The 21,353-nt window shown below is 47.1% G+C and overlaps 1 protein-coding gene and 1 long non-coding RNA gene across 7 annotated transcripts in view; one reads left to right on the plus strand and one right to left on the minus strand.

Annotated features, from left to right (window-relative positions):
* The window catches only part of KHDRBS3 (KH RNA binding domain containing, signal transduction associated 3), a 192,855-nt gene that overhangs the window by 11,354 nt on the left and 160,148 nt on the right, over positions 1 to 21,353 (minus strand). The window lies entirely within an intron of this gene.
* On the plus strand, positions 6 to 8,320 carry LOC147571805 (uncharacterized). 2 transcript variants are annotated; one of them, XR_015246707.1, is made up of 3 exons: positions 6 to 1,322; positions 6,717 to 6,953; positions 8,016 to 8,320. It is a non-coding gene; the product is annotated as an uncharacterized LOC147571805 (long non-coding RNA). The 2 variants fall into 2 exon arrangements; XR_015246706.1 differs by having other exon boundaries at positions 6 to 1,104.

The raw sequence follows: 21,353 nt of genomic DNA on the forward strand, positions 1-21,353 counted from the left end.
TGCAATGAACAAAACACGCAAGAAATAAAAACGTAAATAAAGATGAAAACGCAGGAGAAAATGACTTGGCTGTGAGTCTGAATCACATTCAGTGAAGTATTCTAAAACAGTTACCAAAGGTTTCCAACTTTAATGCCTCATAACTGTGTTTGACACCTGAGCCACAGCAAGTGGCCAGTGAGCACGGAGTGAGCGCCTCTTGCGCGTGACGGATACCAAGACCGTCCTGGAGGAAGAGTCTGCAGAGACCGCGGGCGGGTCGCGGACAAGTGCAGCTGCCCCGTGCCAGGCGCCTCGCGGGTGCAGAGGGAGGAAAACCACGGGTTCTGTCCACCAGAAGGCAAGGACCTTCCTTCCTCTCTAGCTCCAACCTCCCAGAAAGCCCGATGCTGTGTGACCTGTGGGCTCTACAACAAGGCCTGAGACTCCACGTTTCGTTTCCCCAGGACTATGCCGTCACTGTCAGGAAGTGGCTACCGGTCAGGAGGCCGGCACGATGACCGTGTCGTGACAGGAGAGCAGGAGGGTTCCCTGCCGTCCGGTGACGGCAGCCTCACCACGCGGGTGAGGATGAGGCCGAGCATCTTTTCAAAGCACAGGCGCGTCTGCGTTCTCACGTACAGTGTCCTTGAGAAAGCGGGGGGTCGGAGGGAGCCCATCACCAGGGCCATTCTGCTGCAGACGATGCAAAGGAGGCTACACGTACACAACATATTTCAATCAGGCGTAATTTTTTATAGGAACAGACCTATGGAAAAATCTAGATTACTAACCCACGGCAGATATAAGCAGTTTATGACGCTATTTTGAGGATCCAAGGGGGAGCTCCCACTCACCCTCTCAGGCTGTCCGCTTTCCCACTCTACTTAATTTTGTAGGGAAACAATCGTCCTGAATTTGTTATCCTGGATTGTCATGGAAATAAACATTCTCATTATTCCAACCCCATGCAATCAAGTAAGAAGTTCTAATCAAAATGGAAAATGATCAGCTCAGCTGCTTAACACCTTAAGAAGTTGCAAGATGAATAATAGACTCCACGCTGTGAGTGTTGCCGAATGCCAGCTGCCGAGATCCCGTGGAGTCCTCACGGCAGCCCCCGAGGTGAGTATGAGTGTCATACCCATTTTATAGCTAAGGATGCTGCAGATCTGAAAGCCAGGGCGCCGGCCTCAAGTCTCACAGAGAACAGACAGGTGACACGCTCGTTGGTCAAACCCACACCTGGCTCTCCTCCCCACGCTTCACTGTCAGGTGAGCACTACCAGAGACTCATCGGCTCCGACGGCCGCAGCACAGCACGGCGATCCTAGGAGGAAGGGGTAAGCACGGGGGGGGGTGGGGGGGTGGGGGGGTGTCCCTTTTTGCCTCAAGTGCGTGGGCAAGGGCCTTCACCTCTGCTCCGCCTTCTGCTAGAAATGTTCTTCTTTCCTCTCCTTCCAAGCTACCTGCTACTCAGTCTTTAGCCACAATGTTACTTCCTTGGGGAACTTTCCCAATCTCCCAGAGTCGGCGTGGCTCCCCAGAGCAGCCCTGTCCTTGCTTTTCCTCCACCCCCGCCCCCCAGCACAGCCCCACTCTACACGGACGGAGTCCACGGAGGAGGTGCGCCCCCACCATTGGCTGCGTCGTGGTGGCTACCTGGACAACGTTAATGCTCAAGCAGCTCTGAGCACCCGAGGGCGGAAGCCAAGGGGTAGGGAGAGGGAACAGAGAGGAGATGGCGGCAAGGGCCTTGCAGGCGGGGGAACGGCACACACGAGGCACGGATGCAAGAAACAGGCTTCAGAATTGGAGTCTACAAGTACTTCCATCAGGGTCAAGAAGCACTGACCAAATGCCGAGCCTAGAATATTCCTCCGTATCAAATGCCTCCTCCATGTGCAAAATATAGGTCAGATCTTGTTCTCCTGGCTTACTCACATCCTCACTAGCCAATTAAACAGCGTCCCATACTGGTGATGACGGGAGCCTGCTGGCATGGAGATGGAACGTACGCTCTCTGGAATGTTCTGTGTTAAGCCCCATGGTTTTCTCAAGCATTGCCCAGGAACAGGGCAGGTCGCTCTTACAGCTGACCTATTATATACCAAGTGGCAATGTGTAATTTTTCTGAGGAATTGCGTGCGGCTACAGAGTTTTAAAAAAATGTCTTCAGATGGAGAACTGGCACTCTGCGAGGGCGTGGGAGAAAGGAAGGGAGTGTGGGAGGAAGGGCCTCTGATGAGTGAGACCCGGGCTGCACTGACCGCCTCTCTGCAGACATGATCTCACTGAACCTCCACAGAGTCGCCATCCTTGAACATGAAGCAGCTGAGGCACAGTGACGCTGAGCCACCAGGTCACACAGCTCAGAAGGGACAGCACCTACACTCGAAGCTCAGGTGCCAACGTCACCACGTGCTGAAGACCTATGCCAGGGGTAGGGGGCGGGCTGTGCGGTTTACCCAGACCTGCCCCGCTCCCTCCCCGAACGTCTCACTTGCCCGTCTGGGGTTTCCATGACCCCTCCTCGCACCCAGAAATGTAAGTCAGGGTCCACGTGAAACTCACTGCCGTGTGATCGTGATGAATTACAACTGCTTTACTTGTCTGTCTGGTCTCAAATTCCCTCCCTCCCTTTCAACAGTTGCAATCTTCCTTCAGGGCAGCACACAGATCTATGGCGAGAGGGAAACAAGAGGGACTGGCTAAAAAAACATCAAAGAAACATTCACATTAAAAAAAAAAAAAATCCAGCAGAAACAAGAATGAAAGAGACAATATTGCTTTCCTCCCTCTTAAGGTTTTACAGCTTTAAATAGGAGAATTGCTTAAGTAGAATGCTCTTTTTCATCTTGAGGACAGAAATTCAGAAAGGAACGCCCTGTTGAAATGTCAGTGTCAACGATGGGTCAAACATCTGCGTGTGAACCTGGGCGTCCACCTGCCGGGCTCCCGGGGTGGGGGGGCATCCTGCTCACTGTCTCAGCACCCCCGTCCATCAAGCCACGGGCCTGGTGTAGGTCCTGTGCGGACCCCGGGCAGCTGTGACATTCTTGATGGCTCATGCACTGCAGTCGGCCACAAAGTAGTCAAAATAACTTCTCATTTTATTGGGAAAAAAAAAAAAAAAAAATTGGCTAATGTTTCGTGGAAAACAGCACTAAATTAAATGAACCTCGGTCCTCTTTCCAAAGGTCAGAAGTTACAGCAGAATGGCTCCTTAGACAAATAAAACCCTGATGTTCTTGAGAATTTTATCAGTCGCACAAAGTGAATTACGTCTTCATAGAACTGCAAGAATTTCCTTTCCTGAGACAGGCCTCCACTGTTTAATGCGATGCTGTCGGTGACAGGCACTGAAGCTAATCAACATAGGAGTCGAGCAAGAGCTTTTTGACCAAACCAAGTCTTTATCAAATGGACTGAGCAGTAATGAACATCAGTGCAGACTCGAAATTTGTCTGTGAAGTGCCCTAACACCATTCAGCATAAAAAAAAAAAAAAAAAAAAAAAAAAAAAAAATGGGGGTGAGGAATGTTTCCCATGAACAGGAGGATAAGAAGTGGCATAATTTGGTCCAGCAATGGTTTGGTGATAAGACAATCTCAGTTTTGACAGGTGAAAACTGGAAACTGACACCTGCTGTCGTTTTGCCCAGTTTCTGATTATTTATTACAAGACTGTCGTCAAGCCAGGAAGCTGGGAGCAGCTGAGCCCCACTCGTACACCTGTCCGCTCCACCGAATTGCTCTGCCAGCGCTTTATCTCGTGCACCTCAAATGTCTATCAGCCAGAGATGTGTCCTAATTCCCAAGGATGAACTAAAAACCCAACATAAGGCAAAAGGGAAAAGACACTAAAAATCTCTTCATTGACGCATACAATAACATTAATAGTAGGTAAGAAAATAGAGTGGGCCAAATACGCATCAACTCCCATCAAAAGGGATCCAGGGAAGCTGCTCCCTGAACAGGTCAAGAGTGGGCTTCCCTTGCTCGTCCTATGGCCACGTCTGCCCAGGCCCTTTATTCCCCGCTGTTCTACCCCGTCTCAGTGGTAGAGGGAAGTGTAGGTATGCAGCAGAATTCCTCGCTTTCCCAGAGGTTCTTGGTTTTACCAACCAGCGTCTAGAACGCCCCCCCCCCCCCCCCCACCAACCCCCTGCCAACACACACACTGGGAGAGAACACGGGGGTCAAGGAGCAAACTGTAGTACTGGCACCAAGTCTACCACTCCTGAGACCTTCTATTCTCCACGGACAGGGGTCCAAGAGGAGGACAGAACCTCTGTCCCCAGATCACCCTGTCTCTGTGGGATCAAGAAGGCAATCCTGACATTGATCTGTCCCCTGTCCTTTTAACCTCTTCAAGACTCTCCACCAATTTCTACTTTAAAGTCTCTGAAACCAACTTCATCAGGCCTCTTGCTGGTTTTTATGTCAGCTCGGGAAGCTCTTGACCACTAGGATGCTCTTATCCCCAGGACTCCTAAAGTCCTGCCCACCTGCTGCTGTCCACCCTCAGCACCGACTCCACTCTGAAATTCTTCCCCCAGGGCCCCCTGGAATTCACAGCCCACCTCTGGCAAAGCTGCCTATATAGTCTCAGCCTCCTCTTGGAACACTCCTTCCTCACTGGAAACTTGATTCTCCTCCGCTGACAGTTATTTCCTGGGTTGTTTCCGGGCAGCCTTCTCCAGTTTTTATCTCCCACAGCTCATGTACCGTTGGGCCCAGAGGAAGGGGGGTGCATCTTCCCTCTCCCAGTACCATCGCGCTCCATGCCTCCATACCCACACCCAACTCGGAATCCCCCAATAGCATCACTGTCCTAAGTCGTGGGGATTTCAGCAGATGGACAGAAGAGCCTTCCAACAAGCTGGTCTCTCAATTCCCTGGACGACTCTTGTCCATCCATCTTGCTCTAGGCTCTTTTAGCCATTAAAGGAGTCACGCCCTAGACTTGCCATTACCAATAACAGAAACCTTCCCCACCTCGCTCAGTGTCCTGTTCCCACTCTATGACGTCCTCTTTCCCGCTTCACCCCGTCCCTCCAGTACATCATCCTTTCACATCCATTGAAACCATCCTCCCCGCCCTGACACCCCTTAAACCTTTCATCAAGGGAACCACCCAGCCGCAAGTGGCTGAAGTCAATACTCAATTCTCAGTCCTTGTGCTTAAATGACTGCTCACCATCTGTTACAAGGGACCTCTTCCTTGACATCCTTTCTTTCCTTGGTTTTCAGGCTGCTGCATTTCCTGGTCTCCTTCCTGTGTCACCGGCTAGACCTCACCAGATGACCTGTCGGTTCCTCCTTTTCCTCAGACCTCTTAAAGCTGGAGAGTTCCAGACTTCAGGCCTTGGTCCTCGTCTTCTTTATTGACCTAAACTCCCTTGTGATTTTGTCCAGTCTCTTTTGTTTTTGTATAGCAAAAACTAGCCCCGATCTAAGAACCTCTCTTAAAGTTCACATTCAAGTGTTAACTGCCTACTCGACACCTCAACTTCAATGTCTAACAGACATCTCAAATTTAACAAGGCCCAGACTCCACTGGACCTCTCATCTTATCCCTAAATCTGCTCCAGCCAAGCTTCCTAGATTTCAGCTGACAGCAGAGTTTCTTGTTTGCTCAGGTCAAAAAAAGTTTGTGGAGTCATTCTTTTCGTGGCTATTCCCTTTGCCTAGAATGCTCTTACCTCTGGACATCTGCATGGCTAACTTCACCTTCCTCAAGTCTCTGCTCAAATGACACTATCTCAACATGGTCCGTTCAGATCACGACTGCAATCTCCCTGTCTGGCAACCCTCATCCGTATCACTCTGCTCTACTTTTTTCTACAGCATTTGCCACTTTCTAACATACTATATACTTACTTATTATTTTTACTGTCTATGTCCTTTTGGTAGAATGGAACTGTGAGCTCTACAAGAGAGGGACTTGGGGCTGGTTTATTCAATGACATACATACCTCAAGCTCCCTGAGAACAACACCTGGTACAAGGTAGGAACTCAGTAAAGTTTGTTAATTGTGCTGACTGAATTGTAAGCAAATCGTTGAAAAATTATGGCCAAGACAATACAAGAAAGACCAAGTGTTATTAGTGGATAAAGATGAACAAGAGGTCACTCCTCTTACCCCACTTCTCAAGGTGCAAGACGGAACGATTCAAAGGCACTTAATATTTTCTGGCTGTTGAATAAACTTGACAAATAAAATTAAAAGGAAACACTAAGCCCAAGTGTGGCTGTACACTTTTGAGCACTTCCTATGTGAAAGACACCATTCTGAAAAATGGAGATCCAGAAATAAGTAAGGTGTGATCTCTGCTCTCAAGAAACTAACAAAGATGAGCATGTGTTTCCACAGAGTAGGGTGTAAGTGTGCATGAACACAGAAGCATGTCCAAGATACCTTGGGGTCAGAGTCTCAGTTTGTTGGGGGGTGAGAGGAAGGTACGAAGGTAACACATGACTGGCTGAGGGACTGAATGAGGAGGAAAGAAGCGACAGGTGAGTGGGGGTCAGACTACAAAGCGGTTCATGAACTCTCAAAAAAGGGGAGTTAACTCTACTAGTTCACCCGGCATACACAGGGCACCGACAATGTGCACCTGTGTGTGTGCATGTATGCGTGTGCGCATATGTATATTCTTTTGCATTTAACCTCATGACAAACCGACGAAGTGGATATTATTGTATCTCCTTTATATACAATAAAATTGGAGGTCTGAGAAGTTAACTCAACTATCCAGGGATGAACAAGAACAAGCGAGGACCAAAGCCCTAAGTCAGGTCTGTCTGATGCCACAGCGGATGTTTATCCTACTCGAGCTGTTGCTCGGAGTGCGGAGGAGATCCTTCCAACAGGAAAGTGGTGGCAGTCTCTTAAATCATGACTCTGCTTCTCTCCCTCATCTCATGTCACACTCACATCTCTCCTGGCACCTAACATGCCCTCCCACGTAAGTAATAACTTGTGTCTTTCTTCAACTTCTGAATTTTCTCTTTTACAAAATTCTCTTTGGCCCTTCATCCTTCTAGCTTTCCCACTCCGGTGACCCCAGTTTTGAAGCTCTGGGTCCCACCTCCCGTCTCCCTTTTTCTCCCATACTTGCTTGCTCTTTATCCTTTGCTGATACTTAATTTTTAAATTCCTGCCTCCCTAACTGGTTTGGCCTTTGTGGATTCCCAGTATTCGTCTCCATATGAAGATTTAATTACTTGCTTTACAACCATCTTCTATTCTTTGGGCTCTGTTCTGTCAAAGTGTGGGTTTGTCAGTTTGTTGAGTCTGTTTTTTAAATGCTTAGTATATGCTGGACGGATAGGTGTTCATTTTCTGATTTGAGATTCTCAGTTTGCCTGTCAGCGGACACTACCTCTCGTTCAAAATAGCTTTCTTCTGGTGGTTGCGGAAAAGGGACAGAGTACGCTACTGGGTGGGATACGCAAGTGATTTGTTTCCCGTCCCTGGACCTCCTGGTTGCCCTAAAGGGTGGTCCCGTCTGAGGTCTGGCTTTGCATGGCTCCCGCTGTAACCTGGGAATGAACACCACGACCGCACTGCTGAGCATCCCTGGTTAGAAAGCAGGGCTAGACCAGCCTGGCTGTTCCAAATGCAGTCTTTGATCAATTCCCTTGGTGCCCCTGTTTACAGCCACTGACATGGTTTTACGTCTTCCTAAACCTCCCCACCATTACAGCACCCTTCTCTTCCATGGCGGGGGGGGGGGGGGAGAGGGGGAGGTGGGAGGGGGTGTTTCATTTGGTTTCCTCAAGGCTCTCGTTTCATCTGCTTTCCCTTCCACAATCTTTCGAAACTTGCTTCTGTCACTTCAGGGGATTCTGAACGGGGGCGGGGCGGGTGGGGGGGGCGACGGTGGAGCAGGTATGTGTTCTTAGTCCATCCTCTTGATTCAATCTTCCTGTCTCGTTTTAAATCCTTTTTGGTTTATAATGCATTATTGATTATCCCTTAATCCTCAAGGCCCTGTCTGAAGCAGACATATTATTTAATTTTACAGGTGAGAAAAATGAGGTCAAAGGATGGGAGCCATGCCTAACTCAACTGCTCCCGACAGTGCTGATCCCTCCCAGATCAGACAGGTAAGAGGAAGACCGATATGAACACGAGGGCTGAAGACCGTCCACGACTCACGCAAGAGTCTATAATACGGACGTTGTGTTGCAGCAGTTGTGGCAATTTTCTGGGGTGGGAGGTGAATGTGGAATTCATCCCAGAATCATCTTCAGTGAATCTCTTCCAAAGTTTAATTAGTAAGTTCTGTGTTGTTTGAATTTAACATGAAAGGGCTGATGTTTTTCTGGATTATGTTGGCCTGTTCTTTTAAGATAAAATTTTATCTATAATCCTTTTGACAAAAATTAAAATTCTAGCAAACGTTTACGAAATGCTTATCATCTGGCAGGAAGAACTACCGGACTGAGCACACGTGGTCCAGACAGTAGCTCCGGACCGGCTGGCCTGGGCTAGTGTTTTCGCTCTACTTGGGAGCTTGTAATCCTTCCGCAACCATTAAGAATTTTTACAGATAAAGCAGAGTAAGTGAAAAGTAACATTTAAAATGAAATTGTGGGACTACTCTTGTTTTCCCAATATCACGGATAACTGAAAGACTTGAAATTCCTTCAGGGTAATTGGCTAAAAAATTTCCAATCTGCTTTCAATAAGAGCCTTACTTCTCTAATAGTTCTTTAATAAGATTTCAGAACATTTCCTCAGGAAGGTGCCGAATAAATAAGTCTCCGCACTGGGCTGCACCGGTCGGATGGCAGAACGGCAGCCAAGGTCTGGTCGTCGGCCCATTGGTTTGCTACATCCGGGCCTCCCCCTTGGTCACGACCGCCCCTCCTGGGGGCTGCTCCCCAAACGGAGCTAGCTTCCTCCAAGACGGGAGAGATGGGGGTAAGGGCACTTCATTCCTGTCTTCCGGGTTTTGCAAAGCGTGTTCAGATGTAAACGCAAGGCTGTTAATCCTTTGTCCCTCTTCCCCTGAGCATCGCAAATCTGGATGAGGCAGCTTTGATGTGGGAGGGAGGCCAGGGCCAGCCCCTCTTCGTAGGCCACCCCTGGCTTCACAGCACCCCACGTGTGATGGGCACGCAGGGAACACACTTCTGCCCTCAGGGAGCTGACGGCGTGAGGACAATTCAGTGGACCAAAGGGCTGCATGAGGGTTAAAGGGCCCTGGATAACTAGCTTCCTACGCTTGCCACTGGGGGCGGCTCTCACCCCTCGCTCTCCCAGAGCCCTAGTATATGCATCCTGTGTGCGCAAACCGGCCTAGAGCGGTGGTGTTCCAAGTGTGGCCTGGGCACTCCTAAGAGCCCCTGCCATCAATCACGGGTCTGAGCCCCACATCGGGCTCTGCGCTGGTGGCGTGGAGTCTGCTTGGGATTCTGTCTCTCCTTCTCTCTGCCTCTCCCCTGCTGGGGCTCTCTCTCAAGATAAATACATAAACTTAAAAAACATTTTTTTTAAAAAGTATGTTCGTTTAAACATGTCCTCGATGAAGCAGTACAGATTACTAATTTTAATAGATCTCGACTATTATTCTGCATGATGAAACAGAAGGGTGCTTACGGGAGGTCGGTGGCTGGCTGGGGCGTGGGGGTGACCTCGGGCTTTCTCGCAGCACAGCTTTCCACTTGAAAGAATCAAGTGCAGACAGACTATGGTTACTCCGACGCACGTATGTGGCAGACACGTTCTCAGAGATGAACGAAGTGAGCCTGTCTCTTCAGGAAAAATTGACAGTATTTGTTACCGATGACTCAATTCGAGCTTTCAGGTATGCGCTGCAATTTTGGAAAGTTAGTACTGACCACTGTAAACGGATAATAAGGCAGTACTTCTACAGACCTCTCTGTTGAGACCGGTGGTGGTGGCAACAGATACGGCTCTTTCATACTGCCCAGGGAAATGCGTCACAGGACCGTGAGAACACGCACGTCCCAGCGAACCAGTGTTTTTCGTGTGACCCAGGTCCCATGTTTCCAAACCCACCAAATGGAAGACGGACCAAGGCGTTTCAGTGAGACAGAGTATGACAAGTTTACTGATGTGGTTTCAGAATCCACGCTGCAGCTAACCTTTCAGAAACTACCACTTGCCAAGTTTCGGTGGAGTCATCAAAGAATACCCACAGTTAGGTGCAAAGCTGTCAAAATTCTTTTCTTCTCCAACTGTGTATTTGTGGTTCCAACTACTTCAACCCAAACAACATGTCCCATCAGACTGAACACAGAGGCAGAGAGAAGAATCTAGCTAGCTCCCATGAAGCTGGACATTAAAGAGATTTGCAAAAATATAAAACAATACTGTTTTTGTTTTGGAAAGTAGTGATTTTTCCATAAAAACAGATTTTTTTTTTATGTTAACATGCAATGAGTTGACTACTGTCATGTATTTGATGATTAATACCTATTTTTAAAGTTTCTGTTTTTAATTCCACATGCGGTAAATGTTGACAGATACAAGCCACACACATCAGACGGCTTCGTGGCCCTTACAATAAAGGACAGAGGAGTTCTGAGACCGAAGGCTTTAAGCCCGGGCACAGGTCACCTGCCTGCAGGAAGTGGGTGAGAGCACAGTGACTCCTACACACTGGCCTGAAGAATGATTCTTTGATCTGGAACAATGTCTCTCCGTCCACCAGGTGACTGGGGAGGAAGAAGGGCTCACTCACAGAACTAGCCTGCGGACAGAGCTCCGTGTCACAGCCGCCCGGCCCCAGGTCTCACACGTACCAGGATCAAAAACCGCCGTTTCTGGCAAGATCGGGAAAAGAGTCAGGGGAAACTTAAACTTCGTGTAAGCAGGACAGATGCGTAGACCTCCCCAGATCCATCAGGCACAGATCTAACGTGGGGACAGTTTCAATTTCCTCACGGTACATGTCACTTTCTAGTGCCCAGAATGCAAGAAAACAGAAGTAAAAAGGTTTGAAATAAAGAGTTCTCTTTAGGAATTAAAAACATTATATCCATTTGCCAATAACTCGACTATTTAAATGCTCAGCTTAAATGGCCAGATATAATTTACGGTTTAACCAGGGAACCTATTTCTCTGAGAGCAAGTTCTAGTAATTCTTTTAGCACGAAAATTTAAGGTCTGATTTTTGGAATTCCAGACCTTTCGGAGTTGATATTGTTAACCTGATGTTAGACGTTCCATCGCTCAGGAGAGGACCCATCGCAAGGGTGATAAGGGAGGGAAAACAAAGGCAGATTTAAGAGGCGGTGTATACATGTGAGTACAATGTATACACACGTGAGTACAATGGAATACTACCCAGTGATGAAAAGTGAAATCTTGCCATTAACTAGAAGGTATTATGCTAAGTGAAATTAGTCAGAGGAAGAAAAATATCCTATGATTTCACTCATATGTGGAATTTGAGAAACTTAACAGGGGAACATAGGGGAAGGGACGGAAAAATAAAATAAAAACACAGAGGGAGGCAAACCATAAGAGACTCTTAGATACAGAGAACAAAGTGAGGGTTGCTGCAGGGGAGGGGGGCCGGGGGATGGGCTAAACGGGTGACGGGCATTAAGGAGGACACTCGGGATGAGCACTGGATGTTCCACGTAAGTGATGAATCACTTGGTTCTACTCCTGAAGCCAAGACTACACTGCATGCTAACGAACTTGAGGATAAAAAAAAATAAAATACATTTGCCATGTTTCCTAAGCTCAGAAATAAGATTTGGTAAATAGAGTAAGTGGAAAAAGGGGTTTAAAAAACCGTGGGGAATTATTCGTGTTCTCTATTCAAATGATTACGAGTTAACAGAAATTTCAATTTACAGTAGAATCCTATTTTAAAAATGGGTCAAAACCATAAACATTTTAGGAACTGTAACTGAAAAGTTTGTCTCCTATTGTTTTCAGAGACAAAAGAGGATTTTAAAATGACAGATGAGAAAACAGAACTTCTTCTTCTTTACGAATAAATTGATAGTGAACTGGTTACCTTTAAGTATGCGTCAGTCATCTGGTTTTGTCGAAGAGAGGCTACCGCAGTCTGAGCTGCGCTGTGACATCACTAATAGCTTACATTTCGATGGGTCCCCTATGAAGGATACATGCACCTAACCCAGTCACTTAGCGCAGACCCTGTCGCTGTTCCAGCCTCCCTCGTGCAAAGCGAGGCCTGGCCGCCGCGAGGGCACAAGCGCGGGGCGCCGCGGGAGGGCCGGGTGGCTTCTGGCTTCGGGGGGGGGGGGGGGGGTCGCGGCTCTGCCACGCGAAGCTATTTGCCGAACCAACTGCTGTGAGCCAAGCATTTCGGGCCTGCATTCGTTCATTCAGTCGTGGAGTCAAGGTTTAAAGAAACAAAACGAATTCACGACCTTCGTAAAGCTTGTATTATAGTGGGAGGGACAGGCCGTACACAGTTCGTGTATCAACACGGCGAGAATCAGAAGAGCAGGAAGGCAGAAAGGCCTGGAATCAAGCTGGTATTTCACAGCCTACCCAGAGAACCCCTGCTACCAGGGTGTCCTGTGAGGCCATGAAGCAGGTGCAGGCACCACCCGCGGGAACACGTCCCAGGCAGGGGGACGGTCACGTGAGGGATGTGGGCTCACTCTTGGCACATCTGGGGGGCCGGAAGGGCAGTGTGGGGGGAGCAACGGTCGGGGAGGAGGCTCTGGCGGATCGCACAGAGCCAGAGAGGCCACGGGAAGCCTTCGGTTTCTGTTTTAGATCTCGAGGGAGAGGGAAAGTTACCGGCAGTTTCCCCGGGGTTAGGGAAAACCAGCACTGCCACTGACGGAGTTGGGGCAGGTGCCATCCGGAGGTGAGCCCCGGGCACGCCGGGTCTGACAGGCCTCTGGGAAGGGATATCTACAGGTCAGGAGACAGAGCCGCACCGGGCACATAAATCCGGTCATGGCCACATAAAAGGTACTGAAAACCCTGAGCTCACGAGATCACTTAGGGACTCGGCACACGTGGAGGGAGCACAGGTTCTGGATAAAAAGGTTCACTGGATTTTGAATCCTGTCCTTGCTTTCGGAAGCAGTGTAACCTCAGGCAGGCGGCTTACTCTTTTTGTGTTTCAGCTTCTAGGAGCGTCTCAGAACTAAGAGGTGCTCAATAAAGACACTGAACGAAGGAGTCACCGAGCCGTCTGGCTTGCGGCTTCTTGGGAAGGGGAAGGGACAGCGGCTGGGTCTGCGAGGGGAGGGAGGGAATGGATGAGTAATCCCGACACGAGTTCACGTGCACAAAACACCAGCCTGCCCCTTCGTCAGTGACCAGTAAACGTGACCTGATTCTTAACCCTACTGTTGTAAGTACATTTGCAAAGTCTTATTTCAGATGTAACAATTACTTTGTCAGACGCAAAGACTTTAACCGCTAACGTAGGTTGGCCACAGAATCAGACACACACAGAGCTTGTCGTTTAAGGCTGATCCCCCGCCCCCCACACTCTCTGCTGTGGGGTACTTCTAAATTTGCCCTCACCATAAAGTAAAGGAACTTGCAGGTACTCTGCGGAGTCAGAGGGAAGAAAGCCACCTTGAGAGGTCACGTGGCCCATCCCCTGCCTTCAGGCCAAATTGTCTTAATCATCGGAGAGAAAGGGTTCTCTCTCCACTTCCGAAGACTTCCAGAAACGAAGCCTGAATGACTTGCCACAGTAAGGCGCTTGAACAGGCCTGGCAGAAGATACTTGTTTTATATTTAACCTTAATCTCTCGGGAGCCGCTCAGAATCCTTTTTTCTTTTACTCTGTTCTCCACAGGGCTGGGGAGTACCACCTTCTGGGCAAGACGACTCAGGCAGGCGGGGGGGGGGGGGGGGGGGGGGCAATGAGGGAGCCCGTGGCCTGGAAGTTCCTGGCAAGCCTGACCGAAAGAGGACCTATTTCAACCGCTACTGCCCGATGCCGGTTTTGGGCAGCCAGACGTGCAAAGCTTTAACGTAACAGTAGTAACAGACCACACTTACCAAATGCCTACTGTGAGCCATATACTGTTCTAGGTACTCCCCACGCCCTCCACACACACACTTCATCTTTATTTCTTTCTTTAAATGTCTATTTATTTTGAGAGAGAGAGCAGGGGGGACAGAGAGAGGAAGAGAGGGAGAAACCCAGGCAGGCTCTACCCTGTCAGCACAGACCCTGATGCAGGGCTCAATCCCACGAACCAGGAGATCATGAACTGAGCCACCCAGGCGCCCCTCCTTTAAGACTCCTTGTGAGCCCGAGGGGAGAGGTGCCAGTGACAAGGGATCAATCCCCACAACTCCCTTTCTCAGCCACTTCTGCAGGTGACGCAGAAGCAGTAACTCTTGCGGTGAAACTTCTGGGAAGTATGCTAACAGAAGGCTGACCCAGCCAGGCGGTGCAGCGCTCTCTGCCTCCTCCTTTCTGCCTGAACCCTGCCGGGACGGCTGGAACCACAACAGCCATCTGGAGACGGGGAGGAGCCTCAGGAGACAGGGCAGGGGAAAAAAGGAAGGAAGAGGCCTGGTTTCTTAGTAACTACGAAGACTTGTGCTCAAAGTCTGCAGCTGCTGGTATTCTTACATGAAAGAAAATAAACCTCTCATTTGTTTGAATTTATGGGTAATCCAGATCTCATCCCCGTCCTAAAAGACAGAGCACTGCGTCCTGAAATGAGGGATGTTGAGCATCTCTTTAGTTTTCTGATGCAGACATATGCAACTGTGCTTTCTTATTTGAACAGAAAACTGTTTTCTTTTCTTCTTCCTATCAAAAGCTGCTTAAAAGGTTGCAGATGGTTCTCCATAATTAAAAAAAAAAAAAGATGAATTTTGATTAGATTCCAAGAAAAAGGAAAGAAGAAAAAAAAAAGAATTTGTTTACAGAGTGTCTTCAGTTCACACGGGGCCTTTCTTCTCCCTCCAACACACCTGAGTCGTGCACGCAAACAAGTCACAATGACGCTCAGCGTGTTTCATGGCAACACCACTGACGCTGAGGCTGTGCTAACGTTACTTTCCTTAGACCCTCATCGTTTCATCTTTAAGCAGGCTCCTCATCTTATTGTAATCATTCTGGAAGGCAGCATGTAATTAATAGTTAAGACCTAGGCTCTGGAGGTGGACAAGCAAAAAGCCTAGCATCCGGAGCAAGGCTCCAGCATTTACTGTGTCAACTCAGGCAAAGTTGATCCGATTTTCTCCCCTGGAGAAGGGTTTTGAAACTCAGTCTTTCCTGAGATGTTGTGAGGTTTATATAAGACAATGTGGTACATACACACCTCAAGCTCTTGTTTAAGGACAGTTGTCATTACTGTTATCAAAACAGAGGTTCTTTCTTTTTTTTTTTTTTTTTTTTTTTAATTTTTTTTTTCAAGGTTTATTTATTTTTGGGACAGAGAGAGACAGAGCATGAACGGGGGAGGGGCAGAGAGAGAGGGAGACACAGAATCGGAAACAGGCTCCAGGCTCCAAGCCATCAGCCCAGAGCCCGACGCGGGGCTCGAACTCACGGACCGCGAGATCGTGACCTGGCTGAAGTCGGACGCTTAACCGACTGCGCCACCCAGGCGCCCCGAAACAGAGGTTCTTTCTAAGCGAGAAGTATTTTTCTCAAGAGTTCTTAGTTTGGTGTTACATAACCTTTTTCTCCTTAGCAAGAGAGTCGGGAGCTCACCCTCAGTGACACAAAGCTAACAACAACAACAAAAAAAAAAACAATAGTTTCCTTCTATTTGCAGAGTACTCTGCAATTTCGTAGCCTCATTTAACTTTCCAGAAGGTGGGCACTGTTTTGTCCATTCACTTTATTCATTAAATATAAGGTTTCATAAGCTTCCTGTTGGCTTGCTCACATCTACACAACACGTGACAGCTGGGGATCCAAAGTTTGGTCTCTTGACTCAAGCTTCAGTATTTGTCCTATAGCTGTTAACTGCAACGATGAATTAATTTGTCAGAAACATTAATGTTTAGAACTAAGATCTCTTATGATGAAATACAAGATCAGTTGTTTATAACATTTTTTCTGGCAAAAGAGGATTTAAAAATTGTTATCAATTACATACATCATCACTAGACATCCCAAGAAATTTTTTTTAACATTTATTTATTTTCAGAGAGAAAGAGAGGCAGAGAGAGAGAGAGAGAGAGAGAGAGAGAGAGAGAGAGAGAGGGAGGAGATCCCAAGCAGGCTCTGCACAGCCCCATGTGGGGCCTGATCTCATGAACTGTGAAATCATGGATTGGGCCTAAATCAAGAGTTGACCACTTAACCAACTGAGCCACCCAGGTTGCCCCTGGACATCCCAAGAAGTTTGGACGAGAATTCTCTATCTGAAGCATCAAGACTGCGTGTTGGAATGTGATGGAACGTAACTGTCACCACAGACTGGAGTGTGGCGGCGGTGGGGGGGGGGGGGGGCCTGCGAGGGCAGAGTTAGGATGAGTCCCCAAGTGACAAGGAGGTTGGGAAAGTTGCTGAGAATTAATTTCAAAAGAATGGTTTATGTACATAACGTCCAAAAAATAAAAAAAGGGTATTTTGGACAGGGAACAAAAACGAGGGCTGGGTTTATCAGCCTATTTCCATGCATCTCTGTGAAGCCCCAAGACCGAGTACGGCTTGTGCCAAGGCACATAATCGTTGAGTACTGGTTCCTCTGGCTCTTTCCATTGCATTCAAAATGGTCTATCCACATTTTATGAGCAGTTTACAGTATTTCATGGGACCGTTTGTTAATGCAGTTGTTCACGGTATCTTGAGTTTGTTTTTTCAGCGAGGGCGTCCACCTGCTACACAGAGGTGTCTTTTGGAAAAGATTTCTGGTAGATCCATCTGACAGTGGGATAATCAAAGCCATTATCTATTACTTTTAAAGAAAGCTGACTGTGATCAGCAGTATCTATGCATGTGAAATATTATGTATGTGAGAGTGGAAGGAACTTCATTTGACTTTCTGTGGGCTCGTCAGCAACCCTGTGAGACAACGATGGACTAGCAAATGGTTTTCAGTATTCCTGAAGAATCTGGCAGACAGTAACTGGCATCAGTGTGCATATCAGATTATTCAGTCTCACTCTTTCAAATATGTAGAACGGAGATAATTTCAAGTACGCTCCCCACAGCAATTGTATGTAAATTCAAATCCAACATTAGGAAATTAAAATAGGAATGTCTACTCTGTTTTAAAATTGCTAATGCGGAGTTAAATTCTACCTCCCCATATTTAGTCAATAAGTATTTACTGAGCATTTTCTATGTTTTAGGCACTGTGCTAGGCACTGGGGGGTATGGCAGCAAAAAAACTTAAAGAAGGCAGACACTGATCACAGAATTACTTCAAGATAAAATTGCAGTTATGAAGGAAAACTGTCTAACAGTATGAGAAGCTATAATTACAGTACATTTAAAAAAAAAAAAACAAAAAAAAAACCTCATTCTGCTGCAGTATGGGGAAACGACAGGAAAGGGGTTGTTGCAAGTGGAGGTGGGGCATTCGAACAGCAAGTCTGGTATTCTAGAAGCAAGCAAGACGACATGACCCTGGACCAGCATGGTGGTGGTGGGTGTGGAGAGCATATTGGTCTGTAAGAACCGAAAAATCGTGTAAACTCCAGGAGCCTGGAATTCGGGTCCACCACAACCTGGCCTCCACCGATCTTTCTCTGGACACTCCGCGCACCCCCCGGGGGCGCCGTAGGCATCAGCCTCACCTTGGACTAGTTATTACCAGCATGCTCCAAGTCGTGACCTTCATGGGACCACTGCACGTGTTTGCTCCCTTCTCCCGCTGCTGGTTTGCCTGGTAAGATGGCCATCATCAGTGGCCGTTAAGTAGATGGCTACTAAACTGACAGCTTTGTAGGAAGTACTTTTTAAAAGTTTTCTTAGAGTTTTCACCCACGCTACGGCAGCTACCATGATTTCGTCCATTCCCGCTGCTGGACAACATTCCACTGAGGACATTACAGTTTATTCCTCTGTGGAAGGGCGTCTGGGCCGTCTCCAGGCTCGGCTTCAAAAATAATGTTACTTTGAACACTGTTACATAAAGCTTTTTCTAGATACATATTCTTATTTCTCTGGGATAAAATTATCAGGAGTAGAATTACTGGTTTATAGGGTAGATAGATGTTCAACATCTTTATTGTTCATTTATTTATTTTAAAAAAATGTTTATTTTTGAGAGAGAGCGTGCAAGCGGTGAAGGGGCAGAGAGAGAGGGAGACAGGATCAGAAGGAGACTCTGCCCTGACAGCGGTGAGCCTGATGCGAGGCTTGACCTCACCAACCATAAGATCATGACCCAAGCCCAAGTCTGATGTTCAACCGAGCCACCCAGATGTCCCTATGTTCAACATTTTTGAAGAAACGGCCAAACATCTCATAGTTGTGCCATTTTACACATGTATGAGTTCCAGTTGCCCTGTAACCGTGCCCACACTTGGTGCTGTCCATGATTTTCATGTTAGCCGCTCAAGGGGTGGGCAGGGGGGAGGGCACGTGCAGTGGTGCCCCACTGAGGTTGTAACTTGCATTTGCACCTCCTGGACGACCAATGACTGAGCACTTCTGCATATTCTTCGTGGCCATCTGAACATATACTTTTGTGACACTTCTGGTCTAGGTTGTTGCCTATCATAAAAACTGGATTGTGTTTTTCTTACTGAGTTTCACAGTTTCTTTATAGAGTTCAGATAAAAGTCCTTTGTCAGATATATGTGTTGCAAAGATGTTTTCCCTGACAGTGGCTTGTCTATTTTTTTAATGACGTCCTCTGATTAGGAGATGTTTGAAATTTTGATAGAGTCAAATTTCTAAATCTTTTCTTCATTTCTATTTTTTCAGTATTTTTTCCTATAAGTTTTATAAATTTAACTCCACCCTGAAGTCATGAACCATCTCAGATTACCATTTGTAAACGGAGTGAGTGAGGGGTGGGAGGGGGCAGCGGGGGGGGGGGGGGGAATCAAATCTATCCCTGCTACTCAAATACCTAATTGTTACAGCATTACACTTACTGAAAAGACAATTCTTTACCCACCGAATTGCTCTGGTGCCCTCGAAAGCAGTTGAGTGTGGGGCCATTTCTGGACAGTCACTGGCCCATTACCCACGCTTGCACAGTACCACGGAGTCTCCCTTACTCTGGTTTTGTACATCGGGAAGTCAGTGTTCCAAACGTGTTCTTCATCGTCAAGACTGCTTTGGCTACTCTAGGTCCTCTGAATTTAAATAAACAAATATACAAACCTACCTATAGAGGTTCTGGACTATACCGAATTTATAGATAATTTCGGGGAGAACCAGCATCTTCATCAACATTGAGTTCTCCAGTACGAAAGCATGGGGCACGTGTCTCCATTTAGCTTCGTCTTCGTTACTTCCTATAAGCAGTGTTTTACTAACCGTGGTCAGTATAGAGGTCTTGCACATTTTTTGCTAAAATTACCCCTAAGAATCCTCACACATCACTGGTGGAAATTTAAAATGGTGGAGCTGCTTTCAAAAAGCAGTTGGGCAGTTTCTTAAAAAGTCAGCCATAAAATTACCACTGGACTCAGCAACTCTGCTCCTAGATATCTACTCGAGGGAAGTGAAAACACAAGCTCACACAGACTTGCACACCAGTGTGCACAGCAGTGCCATTCGTAAGAGCTAAGAAGTGAAAACAACCCCGTATGAATCACCTGGGCAATGTATACACAGAGTGGAGTCTACCCATAAATGGACCACCATTCGGTAAGAAAAGAAGACCACAGATAAATGTTATAATGGGGGTGAACCTCAAAAACACAATGCCAAGTGAAAAATACTGATGCAGAAGAGCAGACAGTTTGAGTCTATCTATCTAACGTGCCTAGAAAAGGGAAATCTGGAAAGATAAAAATGATGCTGGTGGGGGCCTGGGGTTGGAGCTAGGAAAGGGATTCACCGTAACAGGGAGGAGGGACTGGATGGCAATGAGAAAGACGTGCTCAGATGGGATTATGGGGACGGCACGGTGCGCAACTCTGCAAATTTACTAAAAGTAATTACATTTTTTAATTTCAATGGTGAATTGTACAGCATGTAAAATATGTGTCAATAAAGCTGTTTAAAAATGGTCCTATGTATTTTATGTTTTCCAATGCTATAGCACATGGTCTCTCTGGGGGACTGTCTTCCACTTGTTAATTGCTAGTGCATGGAAACACAGGACTTGTATACTGACTGCGTTACAATTGATAAACTAACTGATTCGTCTGAATAGTCTTTTCGTGGGTCCCTTAGGACTTGCAACCACCTGATCAAGTTATCAGTGAATAAAGACAGTCAACTTCTTCTTTTTCAGTCTGTATGCCTATCATTCCTTTTTACTCACCTTCCTGCACAGATCGGGCCTCTCAGCACAACACGAGTGCAAGCGGGGGCTCTCAAAGCTGCTGTGCCCCTAGCCTTGGCAGGAAAGCAGGGACTGTTTCAGTTAAGTCTGATGTCAGCTTGAGGGTGTGTATCTGTGTGTGTGTGTGTGTGTGTGTGTGTGTGTGTGTGTGTTCTGGCAGATGTCTTTTATCAACTTGGGAAAAACTGCCCTGCATTTCCAGTTTGCCCACATCTCTGTTTGTTAAATTCTGTCAAACATCTTTCCCAAATTTGTGGAAACGATCACATGATTCTTCTCCATTACTTAGTTAATGTGGCGAATTACACTGATTGACTTTCATGTACGATAGAAATCTTGCGTTGCTGAGATAAACTCTACTTGGTTGTGGAAAGTAACCGAGTTTTGATGTGCTAATATATTTTGGTAAAAGAATTTTCAGTTATGATCATGAGGGATAGTCTCCCCTCCTCAAGATCCTTGACCATATCTGCAAAGTCAAAGTCCCTGCTGCCCCGTAAGGAAACATGGATCCTGGGGATTGGGATGTGGGCATTTTTGAGAGCCATTATCCTGCCAACCAAAGCTGCCACAGGCCAGGGAGTCAGTGAGTGTAGGCAACAGTCTCTTCCTGTAACTTCAGAGATTTAAGTCTGCAAGCCCCTTCAACCACACTGAGATAGAAGGATAGGAAGCCATTACAGCATGTTCTTGGACAGTGAAAACATTTTGTCCCAAATCATTCAAAAATATCTTATTCCAAAGGGAAATTTGAAGTTTTCTACCCAAAGAACTTAAAATTATAAGTTCAAAGGGCAGAACACGGCCCTTAAAGATGCCAGAATACATGAGATGGACCCCCAGGATCTTTTCCACAGGCCTCTGCTCCTGCAGATGTCCCCGGGGCAAACTGTCACCTCGTTCAAGTCTTAGATCACCTCCTCCATGAAGCTAAGCATGACTGTCATATTTAGACATGAGTAGCACCAGATTTGAGCTCTCTAAGGGCA

Source organism: Puma concolor, chromosome F2 (assembly GCF_028749965.1).
Source record: "Puma concolor isolate L17-30 chromosome F2, mPumCon1.1.hap2, whole genome shotgun sequence".
Taxonomy (NCBI): domain Eukaryota; kingdom Metazoa; phylum Chordata; class Mammalia; order Carnivora; family Felidae; genus Puma; species Puma concolor.